This window comes from Thermobia domestica, chromosome 12 (assembly GCF_964235325.1).
Source record: "Thermobia domestica chromosome 12, izTheDome1.hap1.1, whole genome shotgun sequence".
Lineage (NCBI taxonomy): Eukaryota > Metazoa > Arthropoda > Insecta > Zygentoma > Lepismatidae > Thermobia > Thermobia domestica.
Genome location: NC_137465.1, coordinates 161,205,004 through 161,223,461, shown reverse-complemented (window position 1 = coordinate 161,223,461; position 18,458 = coordinate 161,205,004). Strand labels below are relative to the sequence as shown.

Genomic DNA, 18,458 nt, shown 5'->3' with positions numbered 1-18,458 from the left:
AGAAAATTCAACTCATATATCGTTAAATATGTAGCACAACTTTCAATCCAATATTATGGTTTGAAAATACTATATGTTTTCATTCGTATAGTCATTTTTACCGTATATAGATTTTGTTTACCATGGTAAATTCAACCATATTTTTCAACTAGGATTGACTGAAATAGTTGAATTTACTAACTTATGGTATTCGGTAGGTTGATTTTACGACTGTATAGTTGCTTCAACCATATTGTTTCAACTACATTTTATGGTAAATTTAACCCTTAATATAGTTAGTTGTCCTTATATTAACTATATCTTTTGGTAAATTTAACTTTTTTTTGTTAATCGAATCATATCGTTTTTTCCTGTGCATTTACTGTACGTATCCACAGATTTGTAAAATTTACAGAACAAATTTGTAATAGTATTTTAATAGGCGTAACGAAATTTGTTGTCTCCTTACCTGTAAGATACGTAGCTACGTAAAAATGGAAGTCGAACCTGTTATGCAGGATTCCTCTATAAGGTAGCTAGTAATCATGGTATGTGAAGTGAAGTATCTGAAGTCATGTGCTAACTCATGATGCGCAACTATACAAATGTCTGAGAGGTAAGAGATCCACATAATTGTGAAATTTAAGTTAGTAGTGTGTTATGTTACCTTAGGCATTTGTGCTGTAGAACCACACGAAAAAAAAAAAAAAAAAAATGTTCACTATTTCGTCATATTAGATTAGATAACATTATATTAGATTAGGTTAGGTTGAGTTAGAAGTCAATTACCTTGAAAACAAAGGCATGTAAACTTTTACAACTTAGAATAGAAAATCACTATATGCGTATAAATATGGCGTCCGGATATATGGTATAAAAACCTAGGCCTAGGGTCTATATGCAGAAGGAATTTGTCTTTGGATCTGTACATAAATCTGCACCGCATCGCCAACTGCTAACATTATGCAAACACGACAGTGAATTACCAACATAAACTTTGCATAATTAAAAGGGTCATATTTACGTACAGCAATGCTACAGTATTTTCTGGAATGAAGCATAACCAATTGCTAACGCAAATGTAAACTTCAACCGTTGTTCTTGTTTTCGGCAGAACTTGCACGGCGATGCAAATGTAAATCTATGTTAAATCTTGTGTTTTCAAAAGTTGTCCGAACAGAGTAGCGGAGGAAGGGGATTTTATGATGACGTAGCTGTTAAATAAAATATCATCGTGAGACGCGGCAATACGATGAGCTAACTTATCCTAACTTTACCCTAAATTTCTCTGGTGCGTAGGGTCCGTTGTTCGATTGCCAGCCACGTAAATATGTTTTATACAATATCTTGTCCGTGGGTTTTCTCAGGGTACTCCTTTCCTCCCCCATTCTAATACCACCAATTCACCATCATAATTCACTTGCTTCGTTCATCGTCTCCCTTAGCCTAAAGCGCATAATCTTGGGACGTTAAACCGAACTATTTCATTTCATTTTTCTACTCTATTTGTGAAAATACTGGTTAAACATTGAGCTCACGTAACCTAACATACTCTTCCCTACCCTACATTTGAAAATAACTGCAAAGCTTTGAGCTACCGTAATTTAACTTAACCTGCACTACTGTACCCTACGCTACCCTAATATTCTCTCCTCTTGCTTATCATACCCTATACTTGAGCGCAAAAACCGAACGTTGAATTTAAGGGAAGACGGTATTTGTGTGAAGCTTAGCGTAGTTTGTAGCCAAACGTTATATAAGAAAAAGGGACTACCCACTTTTACTTAAAATGTCGCTTAACAGGTGGATAAAGAAGTGCGTGACTTGTATTATACGAGGAGAAAGATTTGATTTAAATCAAAAAAATCAACAAAAATGATTTTTTAAAAATAATTTTTTTCCACCCTGATATCTACATACTAAGTTTGTAATTTAATATCTTAGTTTTAGCGTACTGATTATGATACATTGACCTTAAATTTTACATCCAAAGCAATAACAGGATTTTTCCGTTATTGTTTTACATTTAAAGTAATGACGGAATTTTCCCGATGGCTAAGGCGAGAGTTTTCCAATTTAAGAAATTTATTGACTGGATTTCTTTAAGCTTATGTGACCATTTCCAGCATAACCCTGTTGTTGCATATTAACACCAAGGCGAAACTAACTTCTTTCTGTCAATATGTAATATAAAAACATACAGCAAAACGATTTAACCCCTCCCCCAAAAAAGGGTTTTTGGCTTTTTCAAAAACGACCATGGTTCTTGCCAACCCTGCTTACTTTTGTATATAAGAGGTTAAAAAATTCTTATTATATACATTGGTTAATCCTTTGGAATTCATAATGCAAATATGTTAAAAAAAATGAATTGTTTGAAATATCTTTTCGAAATTCATGGTTTATTTTCGAGGTTTTATATTATCAGCATCAAGCACTAATTAAATGAGTACTTGTGTGATTGAGAAGCGAAACAAAGTCTACTTTATGAATTTAAAGCAGAATTTTGAAAAAAGCCCAAAATTTCCCAAGCAAAAAAGCGAAGCAGAAAAAACCGAGTCTTTTTCCAAAACAGCTGTTTTCTTTCGAGCCCTTGCATCTCTACGTAAACCTCATAGTTTTATACAACTTCTGATTATTCGTGGATAAGTTAACCTTTTCTGACAAACTGTTGGTGCAACGATGTAAGATTCTTACCCAAAGGTCAACGGATTATCCTATCCAATCATAATCGTCGGTTGGTGCAACCGAGCATAACTGTGGAAACGTAGTAAAAATTTAAAACAGAGGCAAAAACGATGTTCGTGGAAAAATGAGATCGTGAATATAAAGAATTACTGTCAGTGCACAACATATCGAAATGAAATTTGAGTGATAGTGAAAGTATAGCATGTGTAGGTGTGCTCTTCCATTAGCCTCTTTTATGCGTATACCCCCCGTCGCTGACGCGTCTGCTCCCTACGGACACACCACCTCGCTGTCGCTTAGGACACCCTGCTGCGCTCCTGCTCTAACTCGATTAGATAGCATTCGTGCTTTTCATTATGAAACACCGAGCACAAATGAAATTTTTCAGATTGTGCCGGTTAGACAAAAAGAGACGGTGATGATGAGAAATGAATGAAATGATGGAATAAAGAAAGTGGGAGGAAACGGGAGAACCCTGAGAAAACCCACGAGCACGGTGTTTGCCCACCACAGTCCACATAGCGCAAGCTGGGATCGAACCAGAAACCCCAAGCACCTGAGGTAAACGCTCTACCAATGAGTCACCGAGCACAAGTTGGTTCTTGTTTTATGAAATAGTTTTGGGATAATTTTGGAACTGGGCGGCCAAAATCAGGTAAAATCACCATGTAAAAATTATTGCAGATATTTTATGTATTTTTCCACTATCTTCGTTTAAACGTATGCCCCCGTCGCTGACGCGCCTGTTCCATACTGAGACCTGCTGAAGTCATTCTGAAAGTAGTAATGAAGCTCATCATTTAGTGCATGCCCTGTTAAAAGAAATACAAAGCTGCACACTAACCTCTGACCTAAACTAACCTAACCTACTTAAACAATAGAAAAATATAGAAAATATACACGGTTTTGATACTGAGACCTGCTGAAGTCATTCTGAAAGTAGAAATGAAGCTCCTCATTTAGTGCATGCTCTGCAGAGACGTACGCAGGAATTTATTTCGGGAGGGGTCTAAAGCGTTTAGCTGTACCGTTCAAATACAATTTGAGGCTAAATTATATGAACAGTTCTAAAACAGCCTCTAAAAGTAGACTACATTTACAAAAAAACTCGTGATTCGGGGGGGGGGGGGTCCGGATCCCTAGGACCCACCCCCTGCGTACGCCCCTGATGCTCTGTTAAAAGAAATACAAAGTTGTACCCTAACCTCTGACCTAAACTAACCTAATCTACTGAAACAATAGAAAAATACAGAAAATATTACAAGAAAGTACAAAACTTAAGCAAAATATTCCGGCCCCCCAGTTCCAAAAATATGCCGTCGTTTTTATGACATGTGTACACTGTATTGATACAGACACCTGCTGAAGTCATTCTGAAAGTAGTAATGAAGGTCCTCATTTAGTGCATGCTCTGTAAAAAGAAATAAAAAGAGGTACCCTATCCTGGAAATGTAAGAAATATGTGAAAATTTGGTAGAACCGTCTGCACGAGTAATGCCGAAATTACTTACTGTATATTCACACTCTTCGTTTACAAATTTTGTTTTCGGTAGATCCGACTGCTCGAGTGAACCCCTCTTTTGTTATTGTGATGGGCCGAATCGAATACAGCAAATTCGATTCATTCGATTCTCCCAAGAATTCGGATACCTCGAGTACTACGAAAAAGAATTCGAATTCTTTTTGTATTCGCTTTCGTTACTTTGTGCTCCTGTACTAATCCTTTCACAATTTATTTTCGGAAGAAAAAGTGTTTGTTTAATATTCCGATCCACGCTAAATCTGCATCATGAGAATATCACTAATAACAAAGAATTATACGGTTCTCTCATTTCCTTGCCTCCAGCCCCAGAAAGCAACAGACTTCTGCTGTTAACTCGGATACTTTAGTATTCGAATTCATCTGCAGTGTTACCAATTCAATCGTATTTTAGGTTATCTACTTTACCCCACATCTTAATTCAGCTACAAGAAATGATGACTTCTATTCTTTTACAGGGTTCCTAGACCTCATCTTTTTAAAATATAAAAGCGAAAGAAACGATCGCTAACATACAATAGCAAATAATTTTTTACTTTCCCTTTAGTCTTTTCTTTCTTTCTTTCCTTTTCGTGCAGCTATGGTTGGCAAATTGTTCCCGTTGCGCCTGCGCAAGAGTGCGATTTCGGATGAAGAAATCGCTTCTTTTGAACCGAATACACTAGGCCTGGCAGTAGTGATGGGCTGAATCGAATTCTTTAGCGAATCGAATACGTATTCGAATACTGTACAAACGAATCGAATTCGAATACTACGAATACACCATATTTTATATATATATATATATATATATATATATATATATATATATATATATATATATATATATATGTGTGTGTGTGTGTGTGTGTGACCAATTAATATTGCACATTCATAATCACCTTAAGGGATTTATGGGGTAATAATGGAAGAAATCTCAATAAATTATTATTATTCAAACGTTTTCATGGTAGCTTCTGTACAAATACACACAGTTGTTTATTATTTCTTCATGATTATCAATTTTCACAGCTGATTGGCTAAATAGTTAGAAAGTAGGTGCAACAATATTTATTGAATTTATTACACAAGATGAGGTTGAAACTACGTTTTCACTCTACAAGCTCTCATCTCACACTGAGAACTCGGATTCGGATAGCTGAACTCTGAAGAACTCGGTGAATTCGAATTCACGGAAAGAGATGGGGATAGACAGAGAGAGTATTTCAGGAGGAGGGTTCTTTCACGCGCGAAGTGGATTGGTTGGATATTGAACTGTTGTTTCTTGTACTGCACGAGAGTGAACCTTGCTGCCTTGACAATAAGGGATAATTTTGCAAACAGTAGGAGACGTTGACAAGTAGGTCAAGGCGGATGGGAACACTTGAATAAACCAAGTTTTTACTTCTGCTATTATTGAGGCACAGCGCTTAGTGTATTCGGTGTATTCGATTCAAGAAGCGAATTTACCCGAATTCGCAGTGTTGCACAGGCGCAACGACAACAGTATTACCAACGATAGATAAATTACAAGAGAGAAAGTATTAGGCCAAGAATAGTTCTTTAATTTAATTTCTCAATAGAAAAAGGACTAGATCAATCACTGCGAAAGAATAAAGAATACTTGTAGCTAAACGAGAATGTGGAAAAGGTAAATTAAATAAATAAATGTATATATATATACAGTGAAACCTCTACTAACGGACACCTCTGTAAAGCGGACACCTCCCATAACGGACATATTCTGTAATCCCCAAACATTGTAATAGGAAAAAACATATTGGCAATCCTCTCTAAAGCGGACACTCTCTAGTACGGACACGGACAGTCTTTTCTGTCTTTTATAGGTATTATTTACCTCCGTATTACGGACACTTTCTCTAGAAACAATTGAAAAGTTCAGTAAAAATACATTTTTAGTAATTCATACATGTGTCACCAAGGGAGCATTATGACAGCACTTTGCCTTCTCAACTGTCTGCTTGCAATTCAGACGAAGCGCCTCTGTTTAACAACACTCTCATGTCTTTTGCTTGCATCCCTTTCCCATCCAAGTTGTATTAGACACAAAAGTGATTGATAATATGCCGCCGTTTGGAATGACATGTTATCCTACTGTCCCGCTTGAATCTCTAACCAAGCGGAAGACAAGTTTGATATTTTTTGCCCGCGGGCACGCATATTGTCCTAAAAAAAGACACTAGTAGACTGTAATTAACCACAAATTAAACCGACATACTGAAAACGTAATAAAGTGATAAATGTAAAATGCAGAGAACTATAACATCTTATTTCCATGTTATCCCTCGAACATAGAGTATTGGATGGCGGAGGATAATGCGGGTATAGTAACATTTTGACAACATTCGTAAATATATGATTCATGCAAAAAATATTTGTTTCGAATTGCATATTACCTTGTTTACTCATTTACGTAAGAACATATTGAAACCTCCCTAAGGCGGACACCTCTCTATAGCGGACAATTTTTTATTCCCCACGGCTGTCCGCTTTAGAGAGGTTTCACTGTATTTTTAAATACTTAATTTGTAATACCGTAAGGTGAATCGAATACAAATGGCAAAACACTATGCTTGAAGTGAATGCTTCGAGATGTACAGTCAGTGACAAAAGTTCTTTCCCTTTAATAAAAATTCCTTCTGCGAATAGCTTTGGAAAGGATTTGAGTACAGTTTTCACTAAATTAGAGATGGCGTGATTTTCTGCAAATTACAAAAAAAAAAAAAAAAAAAACTACTCAAATTAGTAAATTCGTTTGAAACTTATAAACGAAAGAAATTTCACCGAAAGGAAAAAACCTTTGTCGCTGACAGTACATCTGGACGCTAGTGTCACTGATAGGAGAAAAACGTAATAAAAATACGTATATTTCAATTAGATGAAAGAACAGTCATTTACATTATTTTGAAATCATTTATGCCAATTTAAAACTATCCTATACATTAAGTTCCATTTAGTTACATTGTTATAAAAATAGCAAAATTAACATCTTTGTTATATTCTCCGCATTAAAAAAAAAATATATTTCGTTACCAAAGCCTGTAACTTCGGCGTCAGACCGTCACGTCTGATAGATTACGTCCTTCGGCGATTACTCTTCCTGGAATAGGGATGAGAAAGGCAGCAGTACGAGTCTTTGTGAGATAATCACACTGGCGCAAATCCCGGGTGATGTCCTTCGGGGTGTGGTACATGCCTCCCAATAATCAGATTTAAAATGTGTTTTTAGGGGGAGGGGAGAAATGCGATTTGTACCCGACCGTCACAAAGGGGGAACAAACCCCCTCTCAGTTTGACCTTTTTGGCACACATCATACACGAACGGTGGAAAAATGGATAAACTGCTCCACTGACCAAGGAAAATTAAGCTAGGTGAACACTGAGGAACCGGGCTCGATGCTCCACCTGCACCTTGTATATACAGAGATAAAAACAATAATCTTTGTTTTTAAGACTTTATTTCCGAGAAAAATAAACAGAAAAAGCAAATATTTCAATGCATATGTATAGATATTCTAGGGCGGGCACATATATAGTCTAGGGGGCTCAGGCCCTCGTTAAACACGAATGGCTTCAACACTGTAATGCAGTCTTGCGACTTGTCCTTTGGACATTAGTACGAGCTTGACATCAACTTTGCAACCAATTTTATATATTACGAATTACAAATGGAAAAATGCTTTCTTCTTGCATATACCTTCCTAGAATATTAGAGGGTATGTTATTAGTAATTAATGCGAATTAATATTATTTTACAACATTTACATGAATTGAATAGTAGCATAGTAAAATTTTGCAAATACGAGCAACTTAAATAATTATATCTCTTTGGAAAAAATAAACCGGATTGATTATAAATGCATTACATTTAATGGAAATCAATGAAAATTCCGAGCAATATAAACTTTGCAACTTCTCAGTTATCTCAGAATTAACGTCGCTCCGGGGACAGAAATTACGATCATTGCCTTATTTTAATGTACTACCATGAGCAAAATAAATGACGCGTCTCTTTATTTTGAAGTTTTTTTGAAAATATCTCCGTTTTCTTTATATGTTCGAAATTTCGGAAGGTTTCCCCAGCAGGACAGGTTAATAACAAACCCGTTTTTAATATTTGTGTTAGATATTAGCTTAAAATAAAGAAATTAGAAGCAAAAAACATTAAATCGACAGAAATCTCGAGAATTACCAACTCTGCTAAAGTGGGAAATTTTCAAGAACGCGAGGGAATTCTGCAGTTCAACACGAAGCAGCGACATCTATGTCATTGAGAGAAGCGTGGATTAGATCTACAAACGAAAATTTTAACGAAATATTTCTAGTATGTCTTATTATATGCATTATCAGCGAACTCCAAATATATGAATCTAGGCTAAGTATTAACGTATAGATAGTGCAAATAGTGGAAATTACCTATGGAAAAAGACGAATTGTTAGCCCAATCGTGATGAAAAATCGTCTTTACTGTAGAACAGGTTCAGCTTACGTAAGAGAGCAAGTAGCTCAGTTAGGTAAAGCAACGAGTTTGTATACCGAAGGTAGACGGTTCGAATCCCGTGGAAGTACTGTTGTAATTTTTGTCACTAAGGTTATTTTATTTATTTTTTATTTGGGAAAGAATCAAATTGTAACATATGTGTAAAACTCATGACGATACCAAAAAAAAAAAAAAAAAAAAAAAGAGAGAGAAAATATCGTCGCATTTGCATTAGTGTCTCTAATTTTTGTTTGCAAACAGATTCGTAATTATTTCCCCTGTGCTCACTGATGCATAACGAATGTTTTCCAGTAAATGTTAATTCTAATTTGGAGAATTTTATAGTTTTACAATGTTTCTCACTACATAGTCTTCTATCTACGTGTTTGGATATTTTGATAACAGATTTTCCTATTAAATGTTTAATTTTCTCTATAAATATTTGTCTTAAATTGAAATTGTTTTGAATTTACTACATAAGCAAAGCTGCCCGAAGGAGGGGAGCTCAAGTAATAGATATTCTACGTAAAAGCAACCTATTGTAGAATGATGATGCTTCTTACCTTCAGCACATAATCTTAACGTTAGAGAGTCAGAGAGAGAAAAATCCTGGTTTTTCCTCCTCTATGACCACCCATCTTAAACCTCTATATATCATTGTTCGTCTCACATAATTTCGGCTCTCCAAAGACATTCATATTTATTATTATTATTATTATTATTATTATTATTATTATTATTATTATTATTAATGAATATGCCACCCTTACATAATGTTGTAACTTTACACATCTTAGTTTAAAGTGCTTTCTTTAGTAATAATTTTAGCAACCACGTCACAAAATTTAAAATGTATGAGGGGGCACGACGTTTTATTTCCCCTCCTCTCTTTTCAGCACCCTCCAACACAAGGTATATAATTTCTGAGAAGCAGGGCAGACAAAATGAATAAGAAATATATTTAGAGCATCCTTTCCTCCTTCGTGAATGTAATATCACGTAGCATTTTTTATTCTACTGAAGACGGCCCTAGGCCGTTATGGTTAGGTAACAAAAGAAATACCTAATATATTTATTGCGCCCCTTATCTGTAATATTACCTCTTCTTTATTTGTTCGAGGCTTCCTTACACAACCAAGGGTGACAAAAAGAATAGGAAAAGTGTCTAAAGATTACAAAAGACTTTATATTTTGTCAGAAACAAGGCAGTATATACACAACATTGCTTTCGTTAACAAGTGTTTCACCCTTGAGTCACTTATAAAATTATGCAGAATAACTTTTGCCGATCATTGTTCTAGAGGGATTTGTCCAGGATGGTTTGGTGTCGAGCTAATAACGATAAGTATATTTATTTACATCACTGTTAAAGAAATAGCAAACTTTCTGAAAGGAACTTACTTAGGAAACAGATCTTCCTTCTACTTAGCCAGAGCCCACTCTGAAAAATTGCATCTGGCATTCTGAGTGAAAGTTCTATGGGACTATTAGAAAAATATATTCCCGTTTTCACGCTGATGGTAGAATTTCTTAAACAGTTATTGAATTACGTTCGAAGGGTAGGCGTAAATAGCGCCCCCGCAACAATGTGGCGTGGGGACCGCACAAGCTGCAAGGCCAAAAAATATACAGAAAGTACGCAGGGGCGGAGCAGGCCAAATTTTCACACGGGCAAAGTGACTTTTTGGCGCCCTTCCCCTAGTAGTAGCCTATATTTTACATTTTATCATAGTGTTTTTAATAGTTTAAACCAGGAGCGTCATTTCAGATTTTGCTTTGGGGGGGGGCAAGACCTCTTGATATAAGTAAAATTTCGCGTTTTTCACTGATTTACTACTATTCTAATGATAAAATCTATATACATCTCAAACTCACGGGGGCAAATGCCCCTCCCTGCCCTCCCTAAATGACGCCCCTGTTTTAAACCCATTTTCAAAAAAAATCCATTACCTAGGAAAAGTTCACAAAGAATATGGCCCGCTATAAACAATACCAACTCCACCCCCCCTGGTCTAGTGGCTAGCACGCCTGCCTTCTGTGGTACCGGGTCCAATTCCCGGTGGATTACTGTTGAACGATAAAAGTGGTTCGGATTCCACTATAATTAGTATCCACATCTCCCTTGCCCATTAAGGCATAACCGTGGAACGCTAAACTCAAGCAAACAAACAAACAATACTTAATTCCCGGCACTCTTTATTCTACATGCCATCTCTCAATTTTTCGATACAGCCCCCTTAGTACTATGAAACTCTCTTCTTCCATAGTGAAATGGAAAAAGATCATATAATTGCCACTACTTTACAAGAATATAAACCAAAAACGACTGTAGAAAGCACATTATAAAATTTACTTTTTGAGGCTCGTTTTGGTGCCCCTCTTTCTCTGGCGCCCCGGGCAGTCGCCCGGCCCTTAGTCCGCCCTTGAAAGTACGGATGCATAACTAAGGACTGCGGAGGAGAGGTTAACCTTCATGTTATGCCACTGGTTTGACGTGTTTGAAATGTTCAGTAAGTGATCAGTTGGTGAAATAATTTCGACGGTTACTGATGTTTAAAGTTTAGCTAAGACAAAGCTACCTAATCAAATACATTTGATATCGCGATGTCACAATTTGATTTTTCCTCACATAAAAAAGATAAAAACAATAGTAATAAAAACCCTTACTCGTACTGGGCTCCTAACTAACTAACAACCTAATTCTTACAGACTAGTTGCTCTGACCAACTGAGTTTCGATTTCTTACGCGAAAGAAGTCTGTTATATTAAGAGGCATGCTTTTCATTATGAAAACTGTTCGAATACGAACATGGCTTAAGAACAGGGACGGAACTGAATTACCACTCGATTGACCTTGAGGGCAAATCACCAAAGCGTAGCTATAAACGTAAGTTCACCATGCATTTCTCTGGAGTTGTGTTCAGTATTCCTATCTGCCAGTCATGCTTGTTCGTAGGAGTAATATGTTACAAACCTAACCTTTCGATAGAGCACAATGACAGAGAATCAAAATTAATGAATTCTTGCCCTTGTGAACTTGGGATACCACCATGTGCAATAAAACTGTCGCGTCTTCTTAAGTGATACTTTATCGAAAATAACTCGTTTTCCTTTATATATCCGAAGTTTTTGAGGGTTTCAAAATGAGGAAACGTTACTGACAAACAAGGACGCATTTAGGGGTGGGTCCAGGTGGTCCGGACTCCCCTCTGAAATCCCAACTTCTCTGTAAATTTAGCCTAAATTTAAGGATTATCTTTTAAATTTTATTATAATTTATCCTAATATTGAAGTCGGACTTCTCCCGAAATAAATTACTGCATACGTGCCTGCTGACAATTTTCAATACATTCCTTAAATAAGTAAAATAACTAAATTAGGAGCAAAAAGCTTCAACACGGGCTAACTTTTGTCCACTGCCAATATTGTTAGAAGGGATATTAATAGCAAAAGCTGCTAGGCAATGCTGAACCTTGGAACTTCACTCCGAACAGCAAGCTTATTATTGAGAACTACATATGAAACATTTTATGAAAACTTATCTAGCTTTTACCTGGCATGAAATTATTATATACACCAAAATTCACTCTCCTAAAGTGTGTATCTAAAGATTGCTCTACGTATCTACGAAGCAATGAAAATTATTTATCGAAATATGTGAGCAGGGAATTCTAACAGCCAGCCATTTTATTTAAATCGTAGTAAACCCTGTAACCGGGCGTTAACGTGAAGACAAAGCTTGGTCCATTGGTAAAGTGTTGGAAGAATATAAACTCAATGTTCGTAGGTTCGAATCTATCCACTCACCATAACATTTTGTTCTTATGTGTAACGATGAAATAAGAAAGAAAAAATGTATAACCGTTAAGACAAAACTTCAACCAAGTCTGAAGAGAACAATACTAAAATAGTAATACAATGACGTCAACCAAAAATTATTTCATGTAGCGTTTGGACGAAATTACAGCTGTTAACAATTGCAGAAATAAAAAGAGGCTGTAATGCAGTCTAGACTTCTGAATGCATTTACTTCCTGAAAACTTCCGTCTCGTCATTGGTATGCCGTTAATCATTGTAAAACCTTTCAATTGGAAGTGAAATGACACAAACTAAAACAGTTTTAAATCAATAAATGTCTATGTGTAAAAGTAGGTGTCTTTTATCTGTAGTTCTGAGTTCCTTTTACTTTGAAGTGACAAATGAGAGAAGAAAGTATGGTGTTCGAAAAAAAAATCAAATTTGAGATTTCAACGAATTTACACGTATTATAGCCCCTAACACCGAAAAAGTTATTTTTCGATACATGTCCATCAGTTCGTCCGTCCGTTCGCTACACTTTTCTGTGCACTCGCCTAGAAGCCATACCTGAAGCCATACCTCGCCTAGAAGCCATACTTGAAGATACCGTAAATTAGTTGAAAAATTTACGGTATGTTCAACTTATCTGCACCAAATTTTAGTTTAAGATTTTCATAGTATTTCCTATAGTTTTTTTTTCTTTCCCTCCTACTCCCAAAACAAGGGTAGTTTCCTGTACGATGAAAATAAAAAAAAAGATATTTTCTCATAACTGGCTCTAACGATCTTGTTTTCTTTCTTTTTTTATAAATCAATATTTAATTAGCAACCCTATTTTGTGGTATAAGGCATTTATCTGAGAAAAATGTACAAGAGGTAGTTTATACTCAGGGGGTGAGTTTTTTCTCAGTGATTTTCTCAAAATGGACTCAAATGTTTTCGTTCATATTTCATAAATAAAGATTTCATTAATAACTTATCAATATGGCATAACTCGTTTGTCCTAAAAAAATGCGAGGGGTAGTTTATTCTTGGTGGAGTGTTGTCTGGGCGATTTTCTCAAAAACGACTCAAAAGAGTTTATTCATATTTCAAAAATAAATATTTCGTTAATAACCGAACAATATGGCAAAACTCGTTTGTCCTGAAAAAATATGCGAGGGGTAGTTTACTCTTGGGGGTGTTTTTCCTCCATGGTTTTCTCAAAAATGAGTCAAGCAATTTTGTTCGTACTCAGAAATAAATATTTCATTAAAAACCTAGTAATATGGAATAACTCGCTTACCCTGAAAGAATCCTCAAGAGATAGTTTATTCGGGGAGTTATTTTTCCCTCACGATTTTCTCAAAAATTACTCGGACAATTTTATTGATAATTCATAAATAAGTATTTGATTAATAACCCTATATTTTAGTATAAGTCATTTGTATGAAAAACAATTACAACGGATAGTTTATTTTTGGGGTCAAGGTTTTTTCCCCGACAATTTTCTCGAACGACAGGCGATTTTGTTCAAATTTCGCAAATAAATATTTCATTAATAACCAAAAGTATATCTTAACTCATTGTTCGAAACAATTCACAAGAGGTAGGTTACTCCTGACGTGTTCTTTTTGAACGACTTTCCCAAAGTGACTCATTTGATTTTTTTCATATTTCATAAACAATGATTGCATTAATTGGTCTATTATATGTCTAATGAAAATGTGCTCAAAGTGTGAGTTAGTTTTGTAGTATGGATTTTCTTCAATCGAAGTTTTTATTCGATAATCTGACATTCGATGTATTTGAATAATACGATAATTTTATTCGTATTATCCAAATACACACTTCAGTAACAACTGCGGCCTAACACAGTTAAGAAATTGAATTGAAAAAGTTTAGTGCGGTGGCCCTGTAATTGAATATTTTTTGAGAAACTCCCTAGCTTTTTGTGGTAAACTCAGGCTTTTCTTTTTCGAGCGACAAAAGAGAGAAGAAAATATAGTAATTGTGAAAATAATATCAAATTCAGATTTCAACGGACTTACATGTTTCATGGCGTCTACATACCGGAAATGTGATGATTTCGATACCCGTCCTTCCGGTCCGTCCGTTCAGTACACTTTTATATGCACTCGCCTAGAGGCCATACCGTTCAACTTATCTACACCAAATTTTAAACTTAGGGTTTACTTAGTATTCTTACAGGAGCTTTTCCATTTTTTTCCTACCACCTAAAATAAGTGTGGTTTACAAACAGCCGAAAATCGAAAAACGCTATTTTCTCAAAAATGGTTTTAACAATTTTGTTTATTTTTCATTAATCAATATTTAATTAACAACCCTATATTGCAGTATCAGATATTTCTCTTAGAAAAATTCACGAGGGGTAGTTTATTCTTGGAGGTGACTTTTTCTCGACGATTTTCTCAGAAAAGACCCTGGCGAATTTTGTACACATTTCATAAATAAATATTTGACCTTACAACATGGTATAAGTCAATTGACCTGAAAAATATATGAGTAGTAGTTTATTCTTGGACTTGAATTTATTCCCAATGAGTTTCTCAAACACGACCAGTTGGCAACCCTGTATCTCGACAACGAAGCTGAATTCGAAAACTACAAGAGAACCATTTGTCTCCTTTTGATGTCACGAATCACCTCCCGAAGTTTGTGGACATCTTTCAGGTTCACCCTTAATGAAGCTTCTTTTCGAAAAGTTAACTATTAACTTTAGGCATTGTTTATCTTTTTTTTAAATCACAAATGTCGTTATTAATTTTAAGGCAGAGAACTACTTCTGAGAGAATAGATCTTGAAAAATAATTTTAAAACTTAGACTTTTGTTTTCGAGACATTCCAGACAAGTCGAGACATTTTACAAGCTATCTCGTGTCCAAAACATTTGCCTCGTATTATCTTGGATGTCACAAAGCGCGTCTTGTCTCTTTCTCGAGACATGTCTTATCTCGTGCGCATTCGTTAACACTTGGGAAGGATTATCTTTCAACTCAAAGCATTGTTTTTATAATGGTTGCATATTTATGATAATTGCTGTCCACATAAATTACAGTCCTTTCAGTTGAATTAATTTTTATTATTATTATTATTGAAATTGCAATATCTAGTTTAACGTTGGACGATTATGCACCTACGCTAAGGGAGAATGATGATGAATGAAATGGTGAAATGAAGAAAGTGGGAGGAAAATGGAAAATCTCAAGAAAACACATACCCATGCACACGGTATTTGTCCACCTCAAATTTCACTTGGCACGAAGTGGAATCGAGCCACGGACCCCCTGAACCAAAGGTCCCTGCAATGCTTTATTATTAATAATAATAATAATAATAATAATAATAATAATAATAATAATAATAATAATAATAATAATAATAATAATTGAAGCGAGCTTAACGAGTTTCAACCGTACGACTCAACCAACGTTTGGGTGCCAGTTCGTTCGTCTGCTCCTCTCATAAAACACATTTCATTTTAATGAAACTAGTAAGTGCCTTCTTTTAGCTCTGCGAAGTAACTATTGCTTGGAATATGAATCTGCAAAACATAAGAGGTAAAATTAACCAAATGGTGCAAGTTTCCACTTATATATATAAAACAATTTTGCAATATCAACTACGTGAATCTTGTCCCATAAAGAAGCCGAAACCCCTACACCGAAGAGCCCTCCGAGATTTGATCATTGTCCACACGGACTGAAATTGTCATTTGAAGCCAAGACTTTAATATGAAGCCAATAATTTCTTTAAAATAGACGGAAAATTCGAAAGTTATAAGCATTTTCATATTTTTGCCTTTTCCCATAAGGGAGCCGTAGCCCCCTATACTGAAGACCCCCCCGGAGATTTGATCATTGTCCACTCGGACTGAGTTTGTCATTTGGAACCAACACTTTAATACGAAGCAAAATATTTCTTTAAAATAGACGAAAAATTCGAAAGTTATAAACATGTTAATAATTTTGCCTTTTCTCATAAGGGGGCCGTATTAGCCTACACTGAAGAGCCCCACGAGATTTGATCATTGACCACTTGGACTGAAATTCTCATTTGAAACCAAAACTTTAATATGAATCCAAAAATTAAACTTTTACATCAATTTAAACTGACTGGGTTCCAGTTCCCCCCACTATTGTTTAGTTTAGTTAACTGGTAATTTGTGACAGCTTCACATCATCAAAAGAATGTTTCACTTCCCCTCCCCTCCCCCAGGAGTTCGTGCTGGATCCACCACTGGAATCAATAGACACTCTTCCTATTCTTTTTGTCACCCTTGATTGTGTAGGGGCTCCCTCGTACAAATAAAGAAGCGGTAATATTACAATCAAGGGGCGCTATATATTAGGTATTTTTTTAGTTACCTACCCCTAACCGCACAGGGCCATCTTTCGTAGAATAAAAAATATTACGTGATATTCCAATCATGAAAGGGGAGAGGATGCTGTAAATATATTTCTTATTCATTTTGTCTGTCCTGCTTATCAAAAATTACTTTCTGTTGGAAGGCTACTGAAATGAGAGGGGCAAAATAAAAAGTCGTACCCCCTCCTACATGGTTGCTCAAATAAGTACTAAAGAAAGCATTTTAAACTAAGATATTTAAGATTTAAACTAGGAAACTAAGATATCCTACATTATGTAAGGATGGCATATTCAGGATTATTATTATTATTATTATTATTATTATTATTATTATTATTATTATTATTTGAATGTTTTTGGAGCACCGAAATTTTGTGAGACGAACAATGATATGTAGAGGTTTAAGATGGGTGGTCATAGAGGAGGAAAAACCAGGATTTTTCTCTGTCTGACTCTCTAACGTAAAGATTATGTGCTGAAGGTAAGAAGTATCATCATTCTACAATAGGTTGCTTTTACGTAGAATATCAATTACTTGAGTTCTCCTCCTTCGGTCTACTTACCTTATGTAGTAAATTCAAAACAATTTCAATTCAATACAAATACATTGTAAAACTTTTCCGTAATTAAACATCTAGGGAAAATTAAACATTTAATAGGGAAATCTGTTATCAAAATATCCAAACACGTAGATAGAAGACTATCTAGTGAGAAATATTGTGAAACTTTATAAAATTCTCCAAATTAGAATTAACATTTACTGGGAAACATTCGTTATGCGCCAGCGAGCATATGGTGAGCAGTGAGCACAGGGGAAATAATTACGAAACTGTTTGCAAACAAAATTAGGGACGCTATTGCAAGTGCGACAACGGCATTTTTTCTTTTTTTGGTATCGTCATGAGTTTTACACATACGTTACAATTTGATTCTTTCCCAAATAAAAAAATAAAAAAAATTACCGTAGTGTAGTGATAAAAATGATAACGGCACTTCCACGGGATCGAACCCGCTACCTTCAGCATACAGACTCGTTGCTTTAACTAACTGAGCTATTTGTTTTGTTTACGTGAACTGAGCCTGTTCCGGTAAAGACGGTATTTCATTATGATCGTCCTACCAATTCGTCCTTTTCCATAGATAATTTCCACTATTTGCTCTATCTTTATGTTAATACTTAGCATATATTCATATATTTGGAGTTTGCAGATAATGCATATAATAAGACATACTAGAAATATTCGTTAAAAGTTTAGTTTGTAGATTTAATCCACATTTCTCTCAATGACATAGATGTCGCTGCTTCGTGTTGAAATGCAGAATTCCCTCGTGTTCTTGAAAATTTCCCACTTTAGCAGAGTTGGTAATTCTCGAGATTTCTGTCGATTTAATGTTTTTTGCTTCTAATTTCTTTATTTTAAGCTAATATCTAACACAAATAATAAAAACGGGTTTGTTATTAACCTGTCCTGCTGGGGAAACCTTCCGAAATTTCGAACATATAAAGAAAACGGAGATATTTTCAAAAAACTTCAAAATAAAGAGACGCGTCATTTATTTTGCTCATGGTAGTACCACTCAACATTCACCTAGTGTGACTCAGGG

The 18,458-nt window shown here is 35.4% G+C and overlaps 1 protein-coding gene across 1 annotated transcript in view; it reads right to left on the bottom strand.

Annotated features, from left to right (window-relative positions):
• The window catches only part of LOC145666795 (uncharacterized), a 42,891-nt gene extending 38,382 nt beyond the window's left edge, over nt 1–4,509 (bottom strand). Inside the window, exon 1 of the mRNA XM_081734354.1 lies at nt 4,179–4,509. The gene's annotated coding sequence lies outside the window, so the exon portion shown is untranslated. The remainder of the gene's footprint in view (nt 1–4,178) is intronic.
• Nucleotides 4,510–18,458: the final 13,949 nt, after the last annotated feature.